Here is a 13,622-nt window from a genome sequence, read left to right as displayed (position 1 = left end):
CCAAAGACGTAGAAAATAGTGTTAAGGGTGTTATCCATATAAATATTTTTGAATGCTTTCTTTTTAATGGTGAAGGTAAACTATCAGAAATATAACACCTGGCAAAATTTTACTGGATTTTACCATGTTGCTGTCTTTCTTTTCAACCATAAGATTCTATTAATCTGTCCTCTTAATTAAAAAGGTCCAAAAATAGGGAAGATGTGTAAACTGGAATTAATTCATGGGCAGTTTACTCTGGCAGATAGTTCAGGGAGTACCTGAATCCTCACAAAGGTGTCAATGGAGTGATACTAAGAAAAATAACATTCCAATGTAATAATGTTTTCCCAGGGAAATAGTGGATGTAAAAAAGAAAATCTACCTGGGGTTCTGTTGAGCTTTAAGGAATGTGAAGCATGTCATAAGATGTCACCCAGCATGTTTTCACATTCTTTACCGCTTCCAATTTTGCAGCTAGTCATGGCCACTTCTTCCATTATCTATTTGGGCTTTGAAAATTCTTGACATATTGAACTTGCATTTATCTTGTTCATGCCGATCTGATGAATATTTTCCTTGCTCTTTGTAGATCACAAAGGAATTTGATCTGCATCCTGTTTGTAACCTGGTTTTACATTTAAAAAATCAGGAATACTTTGCTGCTTTGGGCTTGTCTTTAGTGAACCACATGAGGGACATGGTCTTTCTTGGAACAGATATTCTGGAAATAGAGTGGCAATAGAGTTTTTGAGATACGCAGTTTTAGTTAGAAATTTAATTTAAGAATTTTGGGAGTATTTTTAGTAATATTCAATACCTTGTTGGACACAGGGTCTAAATAATATTAACAGAGACTGAAATTAAAAAATGCACATGTATGGTAATGTTACCATATCTTATTCTTTCTTGAGTGAATATATCTACTCAGGCTTTCAGTAAGGCTTATTTTTGCAAATATTTAGTCATTATTTGGGTTTGTTGCCTTTTTTTAATTCTTTTGGGTTTTTTTTTTTACCTGCTAAATTATAAATCTCAAACAAACGCCTAGGTCTGACTATTAGTGGAATAGCTGCATTTCTTTGAAAGGCCTAAGGAAATCACCCCCCAGCAAAACACCATATAGTATCATCACACACTGATTGCCCTTTCTAGTCTATTTTTACCTGTGTCTTCTGCATTTCTACAAAATCTCTTCAGTTTTAAAGAATTCTTCAAAAGCTGATATATTAAGTTCTGGGAACTGAAATGGATAACTGATCCATTTTAATAAATACTATATCGTCATGCATTTGCTGTTTAATTTATCCAGTGATTCATCAGTTTAGCTTTCAATATACATAATACTGATAAGATTTAGTAGATCATACATTTGGTTCAAAAGATGTATTAGATTTAATAGGTCCTGACTTCAATTTAACATAAGACGACTTTATCTGTCTTAAGAGGATATATGTGATTTCCAAAAGCAATGTATCTGTTTTTGAAAAATCTTTGACTGAAAGGGAAAAAAGAAAATTATTGCAAGAGATGAAACATTTATTTTAGGAATCTGAATATAAAATTGCACACATTTATATTAGAATTCAATAGCAAAACAATAAACTGTGCATGTCTTCACATTTCATATACTGAAAGTAGTATTTTTATCATGATAACGTCACTGCATGTATTGATGAATTGTGAATTGAAAAGCGCTTTGCTCTGTGGAACAGAAAAATCAATTTAGCATAAGGTGATCTCATTAAATTCTATTTATCCAAGATTACAACAATTCAGAAGAAGATGGATAGTGAAATTAATGGTTCTTTTATTAATCCAAGTAGCTTTTAAAGAGAAATCTACTGATTAGGAAGCTCTGCTTGACTTCTAACTTGGATCTTCCAGGACTTGTTCCAGAAAGTTCTGATTTCATTGATGTGTTCTGATGATATCGTAAGCAACTATAGCCATACCTTGCTGAATTCACAGAATCCAGACAGAGTAACAAGTTAACATGATCTGTTAGTATATTTCAGTATTAATTTGCCATAGACATGTTAATATTTTTTAGCGTTCTGCTTACATATGCTCTCCTGTTCACTGGTGATGTAAAAACTGAAGCTTTAGGCAACCATTCACGTTTTAGGGTTGTAGGTTTTTGGTTGTAGTTTGAAAAACCAGTATAGTGATTTGAAGATGACTATCTTTGCAACTTACAACTACAAACATTAGCTCTTTGTATCCAGAAACATTCAGTTGCATAAATGGAGAAAACACTTAAAAGAACTGGTAAAATGGAGTATCACTTTAGAGGTATTTTTTCACTTATTTTGTGGTCTCAGACTGAAAAATGTGCTGCTGTCTTGCAAATAGATGTATTTTATATAAGGTGCCACTGCTAGAAAAGTTCTCTTTTTCTATATTAAAGCCATGTCACTGTTTTATAAGACTGTAGAGATGATCAGTGGCTACAACTAATATATCTATTTGTGGTTTTTAACATTTTTGCTGCCAAAGTAGTACTTCAGTGATATTTTAGATCAAGAATGAAATTCCAATCAATGGGACAGTGTGTCCAGTACTGAGGTATAGCATAGATCCTGCAAAGAGGTTCTAAAGAAAGAAATCTTGTTATATTTTAACTAATTTTTAGTTTTTCAAATTTTGGTGACATTCAACTATGAAGAGTTGAATGGGAAGATCTTCATAAGTGAAATTGTTTCCAAATAATTCTAAATGAAAAGTTTGTTATGGTTAAGACTAGAACAGATATGCAGGAAAATAAATATTTGTAATAATTTTTCTCCTTTCCAGAACTAGACAGAGGCCTTTGTGCTGCTTCAGTATTCCACTTTTACAGAAATTATTTCCAAAGAGGTAACCTTGCTGATGGCTTAATAATCTTCCGTGGCAGTTGCCGTGTTTTTGTTGTTGTTGTTGTTTGGTTGGTTTTTTTATATAAGATGTGGAGAAGAAGAGATTGCTTCTTCCACGCTCAGGATCAGAGCATCCCCACACGTAGGAAGTCAAGTAAGGGAGCGAGGAGGCCTGCATGGTTGAATAGGGATCTGTTGGGTATGCTCAAGCAGAAGAGGAGAGTTTACAGGTCATGGAAGCAGGGGCTGGCCACTTGGGAAGAATATAAGGCTGCTGTTAGAGGATGTAGGAAGGCAGCTAGGATAGCCAAGGCCTCCTTAGAATTACAGCTGGCGAGAGGGGTCAAGGACAGCAAAAAGAACTTTTTCAAATACATAGCGGATAAAACTAATACCAGAGGCAATGTAGGCCCACTGAGGAATGGGGTGGGTGCCCTGGTGGCAGAAGATACAGAGAAGGCAGAATTACTGAATGCCTTCTTTGTCTCTGTCTACTCTGCTGGAGGCTGTCCTGGGGAGCCCTGTACCCCTGAGACCCTGGATGAAGCCAGGTCAATGGAGGAGTTTGCTTTAATCAATGAGGACTGGGTTAGGGAGCAATTAAATAGTCTGGACACACATAAATCCATGGGTCCAGATGGGATGCATCCATGGGTGCTGAGGCAGCTGGCTGAAGTCATTGCTGGACCACTCTCCATCATCTTTGCCAAGTCTTGGGAAACGGGAGAGGTGCCTGAGGATTGGAGGAAAGCAAATGTCACTCCAGTCTTCAAAAAGGGCAAGAAGGAGAACCCGGGTAATTATAGACCAGTCAGCCTCACCTCTGTCCCTGGGAAAGTAATGGAACAGCTTATCCTTGGTGCCATCTCAAGGCATATCAAGGATAAGAGGGTTATTAGGGGCAGTCAGCATGGCTTTACCAAGGGTAAGTCATGCTTGACCAACCTCATAGCCTTTTATGAGAATGTAACAAGGTGGATGGATGATGGCAGAGCGGTGGATGTGGTCTACCTTGACTTCAGTAAAGCCTTTGATACAGTCTCCCACAGCATCCTAGTTGCTAAGTTGAGGAGGTGTGGTCTAGACAATAGAGTAGTGAGGTGGGTTGCAAACTGGCTTAAGGAGAGAAGCCAGGGAGTGGTAGTCAATGGTGCGGAGTCTAGTTGGAGGCCAGTATCTAGTGGAGTGCCTCAGGGGTCAGTACTGGGGCCAATATTATTCAATATATTCATTAACTATTTAGACGAGGGAATAGAGTGCACTATCAGCAAGTTTGCTGATGACACTAAGCTGGGAGGAGTGGCTGACACGCCAGAAGGCTGTGCTGCCATCCAGTGAGACCTGGACAGACCTTATTAATGTTTATAAATATATAAAGGGTGAGTGCCACGAGGATGGAGCCAGGCTCTTCTCGGTGGCAAACAATGATAGGACAAGGGGTAATGGGATCAAGCTGGAACACAAGAGGTTCCGCTTAAATTTGAGAAAAAACTTCTTCTCAGTGAGGGTGACAGAGCACTGGAACAGGCTGCCCAGGAGGGTTGTGGAGTCTCCTTCTCTGGAGACATTCAAAACCCGCCAGGGCATGTTCCTGTGCGACCTCACCTAGGCGTGCCTGCTCCAGCAGGGGGATTGGACTAGATGATCTTTTGAGGTCCCTTCCAATCCCAAACATACTGTGATACTGTGAAAAATGAAAAGTTGAGCTAACTTCGCTCAGAAGAGAGCTAACTTTTGCAGAAGAGAGAAGTTTATGTGCTTTACACTAATTTAGTACTTGAGAGTGCGTCTCGAACAATGACATCTTTAAATGGTGTTGGGCTAGAGGAAGAGTTCAGCAAACAATACAGGTTGCTTCTCAATGAGTCAATAGCTATTGTGACTTCAGAAAGATCTTTTGATTTCTAGAGAATTCATAATAACAAGAAGTGATGTTTCACTTTGTGTGGTCGGACAAGTTCTGCAGCATGTGGTAAAATGGTTACAGAATGCAACTTATTGACCAAAAAGAACTAGGCCAGCAGATTCTCCTTTACACATTATTTGACAATTAGATTTTTAACGTAATTACACGTCCCTGGCTGTGCTAAAGTGACTAAGAGAAACTTCTGTATTAAAAATACTAGTTGTTTAAATAGGCCAGATTAACAAAGCCTTTCACAAACAGTAATAAGTTGATTTTATATAGTTTAGGAAAAGCGTGAAAAAAAACAGTGCAAACCTGAGAGAAACCAGGAGGGCTGTGGGTGCTGTTCAGGACTATTGATAACATTATAACAGCTATAGAATACTTTGCAACAGCTCTTAGGAGCTGTGGTGGTGTCTGTAACACCACTCTGTAGATGGTGAAAACAAGATAGAGTACTTCAGTCATAAAGCTCAAGTGTTGGGCTTGTCTGCCCTATGAACAGTCAGGCACTTCCTTTGCCCTGATCTTGTTTTCAGTGAACTGGCCAAATTCCAGGCCCTTTGCTATTGAGCTCCACCTGAGCCAATCACCCCAAGAACTGTAAAGGAAGAAGGTTTCAGTTTGCAAGATGTTCAACCCACCTACTACCACTGACTCATGCTCGTCTTACAGGAACTGCTTCTGTCGTAGTAGTGCCTTTCATCTTTGAGAAAACATCTTTGAAGAAACATCTGTCACAATTGGGTGTACTTCTTTGCACCTCCATTTCTGTATTTCTAAATAAAACTCTCTGGTCTTTGAGGTCAAATGGAACAGACTGGCCACAGCCACATTCTTGGGCACTTGGCTGTAGTCTCTCCTGAGCCCATGTTTATCCATACTGTCAAGTAAAAGAATAACAGTCCAGTTCAAACACTGTACTCCTGACTGGGACTTGTGCTACTCCAAACAGCTTTGTCTAAGAGAAATCAGCATCCCTTGGCCTCAAACCTGGGGCTTTGTCCTGGACCACCATTTAGTTGTTTGTATAGTGTAGAGGCTTTTACAGGTGTTCTCCTGGCTTCAAAGTGAGTGCTGAGGACCTATCTGAAAGAGTTGCCTGAACTGAGACAGGAACTCCAGAAAGGCCACCTGGTAGTCCTGTGTTAATACAGAACTTTTCAGTCTCGTACCATCTATGTGTAACACAACCTTACCTTAACAAGGAGGAGTAATGGCAAGCGAGTTTTTTGCACCCCCCCCCAACCCCGGGAATTTCAGATCACTTGGTTTCCAAGCAGTCTTTAAAAAAATTATTTTATATAATTTTATTTTTAAATAAAACCCATAGAAAAATACACTGAAAAGACCATCAGGAGGACTTTTGGTGCAGTATCATTAAACTTACAAGCAGCTGATCTGTGGTAGTTCATAAAGCTTCTTAAGATAATCTACAAAATTACTCCTAAATCAGAAAACCCTGTACATATTACGTATGAGCTGCTGACAGGCAAACCTAAGTATCATTATTAAGAAAGAGTAAAAAAAAAAAATCTGAATGTTCCATTAAAAAGAATTTTACAATGGAGTTAAGTTTATTTACTTAAAAGCTAAATACTTGATTTTTTAAAAATAATTTTTCTGGACTGTGTCAGATAAGCCAGATGTAAGATGACCCTCGTTTTCTTAAATCCATCATCCACTCATTACTTGCAAAGACAGTTATAGATATCTAAGTGTCCACCCAAAAGCAGGATCAGCTGTAGCTATACCATTCTGTATGTGCTTGCCAAACCTCCAGCAATGGTTCTCAGCAGATTCTCATAACAACCCATTTCAGAATTTCCTAGCTATTGCATTGTTTTTCCTCATAATTAGCCTATATCTACCCTGCGGCAAATTTAGAGGTTTATATCTTGTCTTGTCAGTTGTGGATAGAGTATACCCTTTACAGATTACTACATACAAAAGCTCTTTGTTTTTCCCATTCAAACATTTTATTAATTGTCCCTGTGAAGTTAAGGAACCTGTACGTGTATGTGTATGAATAGAAGCAATTTTCTGTGAAAAACGAATGGAGGGAGAAAGAGGAATTACATAAATCTTCCCAAAAGTCTTGTTTTGCTTTCATCCTGGATGTTGTGTACCTTCCCACTAGCTAACTTCCAAACATAGTGTGAGAAGCAGTATCTTTAATGACAGCACTCCAAGATCATTCCCTGCTATTTAATAATGGGTAGGAATGCAGCAGGAAGCACAGTCAGTGAGTCTGATTTCGGTTAAAATAATAGTTTGCAGGTAAAAACAGTGTGATAAATTTATAAAATATCACAGATTCTTTCCTCAGGCGCATCCCCGAAAATTAAGGCCCCGCTTACTGCATCTGCTTATAGTAAAATCCTCTGTTGACGAAACATAGCTACTTCAACATTGTCATTTTCAAGAATCAGGTCAGGAACTCCAGGGTCATTTTGATGAAAAACCTGCCTTTTTAATGATTAGAATTAAGAGGTTTTTCGCAAAGTCTCCTGCTGCTCGACTAGTCATCGTTTCAATAACAAGTTACCCTGCAATGATGGTATCAAACTTTTCTGCTTCCTATGGTGCATTCAGAGGTCAGCTGCAACAAGAATACAGAAGCCTGTTGGACAGAATAAAAGGAAAACGGCAACCTTATAAATCATCATGAAAGATGTAAAAATCGATGTCTTAAGAAAATAGAATTACTTTTTTGTTCAGATAAGAGGATAAGGGAATGGGTTGTATTTCTGGACATCTTTGGGAAAAGAGAGAAGTAAAGGCTCTGCAGAATTGACGGTCACATAAAGTAGTGTTGATTTTGGCCGGAATTGCCACAATGTGAAGGTCGAAGGCGAACTTCCTTTCTGCATTCCCCTTCACATTTTGAAAAACTATTTTAACCTGTGCTGTAATTCTAAGATGATTTTTGAGAAAAACAACCCATGTAGCTTTAAATTCAGAGATGTTATCAAAGCCTTATTTTCAAACATGACGGTAGTACATATTTGGGAAGAAAATGGTTGTGTCATACATCTGAATACCTTGTTGATTTTTTTCCTGGCTTCTTTACTTCCCTCCTATTTTCCTTCTGCCAGCTATTTATCATGGAACCTGATGTTGTGAAAAGATTACATATTATTTTTTATGTAATTATAGATTTATTATTTTTATATTTTCCCTGCAGAAATTATGTACATTGGTATTGTTTATTGGAATAAACAATGACTTGTACTTTACAACATAAAATCAGCATAATCTCAAATGCATCACTGCAGCTTAATATTTCATATTGTTCTCTGTAACAGAGAATTTTTTAAAATTTCCCACCCCAAATTATTTGGAAACATCACACAGAATACTTCAGACTTATAATAAACAATATTTAAACCTGCAAAAATGAAGATGCTGCTGAAAGCCTGACAAAAGTATTTCCAGGTTATTAGTTAATGTGTGTAGAGTACTTTGGAAATTAAATGCTATATCCTTGCTTCATTACGAGTGTCCTTGACATTCCGAGATGCAGTCTGAAGAAATATGAAAACATATGGATGTTCATTTTAATTTCTGATGCCATCCTTACGCTTTTGTATCTTGTCCCGTTCCTCTTATAAAATGTATTTTCAAGAAAGCCAGAAAAAGTTGTGTGGTCTACCCCTCTCCAGCAGATGACGATTCATTTAGTACATGGTATGTCTCTATATGCTGATATGTACCTCTCTTGCAAATTTTCTGTAGCAGCGGGATTTAGGATTCCCTCTATTCTTCATAGTTTCAATGAATTCAGAGCTGGAATAGAAACCTAGACTGACTTGCTGCATAACGTGGCCGAGAAATTATTGCATGATGCCATAACTTTTGAAATCTATCTTTTAGATTGACATCTAATCTTGACATAAAAATATTCCAGGTTATGGAAACTCTAACACCTCTCTAGGTGATTTTTATCTGCAGACAGGTACCTTCAGTGTAAAAAAGTGTCCTTCATTTTCGTTCTCCGTGTTGGGTTCTGCTATACCTCTCTGTGTCTGATTAAAAAGCCAGTTAGTGTGTGAAATCTTTCCATGTAGGCACATATGGACTGAGATTTGTTGCACACCCCTTTTTCCGTTATTATGGAAGATTTTTCTTTCTCGCTGTAAATAGGAAATGAAATGTTGATGGTTGACACACAAGGTTTACTGAACCTCTGTTGGGAGTAACACAGTAAATGTTCTTGGTTTGCAAGCAAGCGATTCAACTATTATTGATTTCTTTGCAGATATTGTATGTATTTGGTGAGGCAGTTCTAAAGGAATTGACCTTTCAACTTCCTTTATTTTTTTTCCTTCATTTACAATGCTGTAGCTGTTTAAAACAAAACCCCAACCCCCACAGACCACTATTTCCCAACCTCTGGATCCCATTTAATGTCTCCATATACTATTTTACCCTCTCTTCAAACCTGAATTTTTCTTAGTCTTCCTTTGACTGGGTAATTGAGATTCCTTTGTCAATTACTTTTGGAGGACTGGTGAGAGAAACACATTCCTCATAGCATTTTCAACTGGTGACTAAACTTTTCTTTTTCTGCCTTGTCTGAACATGAGTGGTGATAAGGCAACACCTCTTCCTTAACTCTGGTATCGTCTGTTTTCCTGATTTCTTGGAAGTTAACACTGAAAATCTCTCATTTGAGAGCAATTGATCTGCTTTATATGGAGGAGTATTAACAGAAAGCAAGGAAAAACCCCTTTTGCAGGCATGTGATCACTATTAATCAGCTTTTAGTTACCATATATCTCTATGAAATCTGTATATAACATATACATGTTTCTCTAAAGAGCTGAGGCTAAGCTTAGGTCTTCCACACTTTCTGCTGGTTTACTCTAGCTTGTCTTAACACAAGCAAAAAAATTTCTAGCATTCTCTTGATTAAACTGTGTATATCAACCTTCTCTGGCCTCAAACAGATTTTTCAGGTGTGAAAATATCCTTTAATTGACTTCTGAATACCTTCCATTTCTCAATGTATTTTTAAAAATGCAGATTAATCATAGTATTCCAGCTCTGGCGACATCAGTTGTGAATATGGAAATAAGGAAAAACATCTACCTCTTTTCAATATTTCTTTACTTTTTCCAAGGATCAAATTAATTAATTTAGCAACAGCCTTTCACTAGGAGTGACACAGCAGGATGACCATGAGCCAGCACTGTGCCCTTGTGGCCAGAAAGGCCAATGGCATCCTGGGGCGCATTACAAGGGAGATGGTTAGTAGATCGAGAGAGGTCCTCCTTCCCCTCTACTCCACCCTGGTGAGACCACATCTGGAATATTGTGTCCATTTCTGGGCCCCTCAGTTCAAGAAGGACAGGGAACTGGTGGAGAGGGTCCAGCGTAGGGCAACAAAGATGATTAAGGGAGTGGAGCACCTCCCTTATGAAGAAAGGCTGAGGGAGCTGGCTCTCATTAGTTTGGAGAAGAGGAGACTGAGAGGTGACCTTATTAATGTTTATAAATATATAAAGGGTGAGTGCCACGAGGATGGAGCCAGGCTCTTCTCAGTGGCAAACAATGATAGGACAAGGGGTAATGGGATCAAGCTGGAACACAAGAGGTTCCACTTAAATTTAAGAAAAAACTTCTTCTCAGTGAGGGTGACAGAGCACTGGAACAGGCTGCCCAGGGGGGTTGTGGAATCTCCTTCTCTGGAGACATTCAAAACCCGCCAGGGCATGTTCCTGTGCGACCTCACCTAGGCGTGCCTGCTCCAGCAGGGGAATTGGACTAGATGATCTTTTGAGGTCCCTTCCAACCCCAAACATACTGTGACACTGTGAGTTCAGACAGTTTCTTACCCACCTACAGTTTCAGAATAGCTTTTTTTTTTCCAGTGTCCTACATTCTAGATATGACCTGTATTCCATGTGCCTAGATTTATGACTTTGCATTTGTCTTTATTAAAATATAACTTGTTCAAATGCAGCCACCTAACCAATTGAGACAGATCATTCTATAGAACATTTGCCTTATTACTTACCACTCCACCAATTTTTGCATGCTCTTCAAGTTTTACCAGCAATCAGTTAGTGTTTTCTTCCAGATCATTGAAAATGATACTGAAGATTTAAGACTTGTATACTGACTAGACTATATTAGAAATACTATTATTGTACTGGCATTCCTCCTTTATAGCTGAAGAGGAATGTAGAATATATTTATAGTTGTTATAACTAATAATTTTTTTAAAATAAACTTTAATCATTTTCATACCATTTAAGCTTATTTTATTTAATAATATCCACCCCTTACTCCAAGAAATCAGCAAGAATGTGGTAGCTCTGAATGTGGAAATAAGCCAAATGTTTTTCAGTCATGTAAGAACAGTATATCAACCAATTTTCTTCTCTCAAGAAAAACTCTAAAGCTTGCTGCCATAGTGCTCAAGGTACAATAATCTATTTCCGTAAAATCAATCAAACTTTTTGTGTAGATAAGGAAGTTGCATTTCACAATCTTTTTTTTTTTTTTAATAATAGGACATAACTCCAACATTTTCTTTAAATTTAAACCAGCAGTTCATTCTAAGATTTTGCAGATTACTGTATTATGATGTCAATGCTGGATCATGAAGACTGAAATCTGAAGCTAAGAAATGGTGTCAGGTGTTTTGGGGTTGGGGGTGGTGGCAGCTTTGTCTCCTTGCTGGGCTATTGATACTGAAGAAGCTCCAAAACACAGTCAGCTGATCCCAGTCAGGGCTGCTGTAGTCCTTTCTTTTTTCCCCTTCCCACTGCAGAGAGCTGCAGGTTTTGTACCAATATCAGTGTTCATCTGGGTCTGAGGTAAGCAGGCTTAAGAAATTAAGGATGGTGATAACAGAGGAATCTGGTCAGCAGAGCTGTGCAGGAAGAGTGCATGGTCTGAGCTGAGGAAGGTCAGCATGAGTGTAAATTTGATCTAGCGACCTTTGCAAACTTTTTGAGGTCTCCCGTGCATCTCCATTTTGTGAACTGGAGCCACATTATTTCCCAGTTTTTATACTGGCAGGATCTTGAAAAATATGAGTATGTCTAGCTCTGTTTTCTGCTGGAGTCAATGGGACTTACCTTCCTGCTAATGATGGATTGAGAGAGGGAGGAGTGATTTACTCAACTGCAACATTTTCATCGAGCTCACAAAATAGTTAAAATGTATAAGCAGCTATAAGTAAAATAGATAAATAATTCTTTCTGATACTGCACATTAACTTTTGTTATGCAATATTGTTGTACCATCTTGCTGATAATTAATTTGTTATTTGTAATGAACAAACTACGCTATGTAGAATGTAGAAATTAGCAGATAAGTGTGATGTATCAGGCATTTACGTGGTGAAGTGATATGCTTTCATAGACTTTTTTTCTACAGGTAAATGGTTTGAAATTAAGTGTGTGATGTTATTTTCCATAGAAACATATGCTATAGAAAGAACAGCTCAATCTGATCAATCATTTTTTAGGTGCCATGGGCCGCATAGCTACCTATACACAACACCTCAAGCTGTAACAGGCAGGCAAATGTCCCTTCAGTAATTTCCACTGCTCCACCTCTTTAGAAAGCTAAATTCACTTGCTCTGCAAACAGAAGTATTTACTTTATTTCTTTACCTACACATCAAGTCACTTCTAGTCAGATTTCTGTCTCAACACTTTCCTGAAACTCCTCAGCTAGCCAAATCTTGGAATTGCTTGGAATGTCTTCCACTCTTTTGTTTCCTTTATTTTCTTTATGCTACTGACATACCTTTTGCAGGGCTTGGTGAAATATTCTTCTAATATTTTGTTTAATTCTACAGAATCTCTTTCATTATGTTGTTTTTCACACTGTGAGAATGCCAGGAGCTGTCTATCTGTCCAGAAAGGGCTTTCCCTCTGCACTGCATCCACTACCATCACTACTGGTGACTTATTTCTGACCCATCTCCTGCAAATACTGTTTTTGGTTCCTATAAACCATTTTGATAGTCCTGTCTTCAACTGTACTATCCCCAGACTGTGTATCTCTCCAGATCATCTGTATTGCCCATCATACCCTTTCAATCCTTTTAGCATCTTTTTCCTTCTTGCTAAATTACATTGTTTCTATCCATTATCTTTGAGTTTCTTCCACAGTTCTACTTTTGTCCAATGTGCCTTTACCTCTGCTGTATCATCAGTACTCTCTAAGCCTCTCTAGTAAAAACAATTTTCATGAGTGATATATTTGTGCCTCTTCTATGCCTGAGAAAATCATATTCTTCTTGAGACAATCTATATAGGAAATTGTTCCCTGTTGCACATCCTGTCTAAAGCTGGTGTCATATTTAATGTCTCATGAAAATAATTAATTCATAATGTTCAGGGAAAAGGCGGTAGAGGATAACCACATTTTCTTATTTTTCACTCTCCTTTAATGTTGCTTATCTTTGATTGTAATTGCTGTGAATTTGAGTTTGCATCTGTACACAAGTTTTGCAAGTGACTAGCCCAGAATGCAGATGATTTTTAGAAAATATTCTCTTGACTTATGAAGAGAAAAACCCATTATCATTGGGAAAATATTTAAAATATTGCTGCTTGCTGTGTTTAACACATACAGCCAAATAACTGTTAGCTGCCTTCTCCAAACAGTGCACTGTTACAGTGATTTTTATTAAAATACTTGAAAACTTGCGTGACTTTCCTGATTTAGAATCCAAATAGGCATAATTAAGCCAACAAGCTCTTTAAGTTAAGTACCAAGTTAACAAGCTCTAGTAATTTTACCTACACGAGCATTACAAAATGCATTAAAATAGTAATCGTTGTTAGAAGAGGAACCTACGCTGTATGTTCTCTAGATAAGATGGGCATCTCTCTATTTCATATCTGTGAGCT

Source organism: Nesoenas mayeri, assembly GCF_963082525.1.
Source record: "Nesoenas mayeri genome assembly, chromosome: 4".
Taxonomy (NCBI): Eukaryota; Metazoa; Chordata; class Aves; order Columbiformes; family Columbidae; genus Nesoenas; species Nesoenas mayeri.
Note: the sequence above shows the minus strand (reverse complement) of the source record.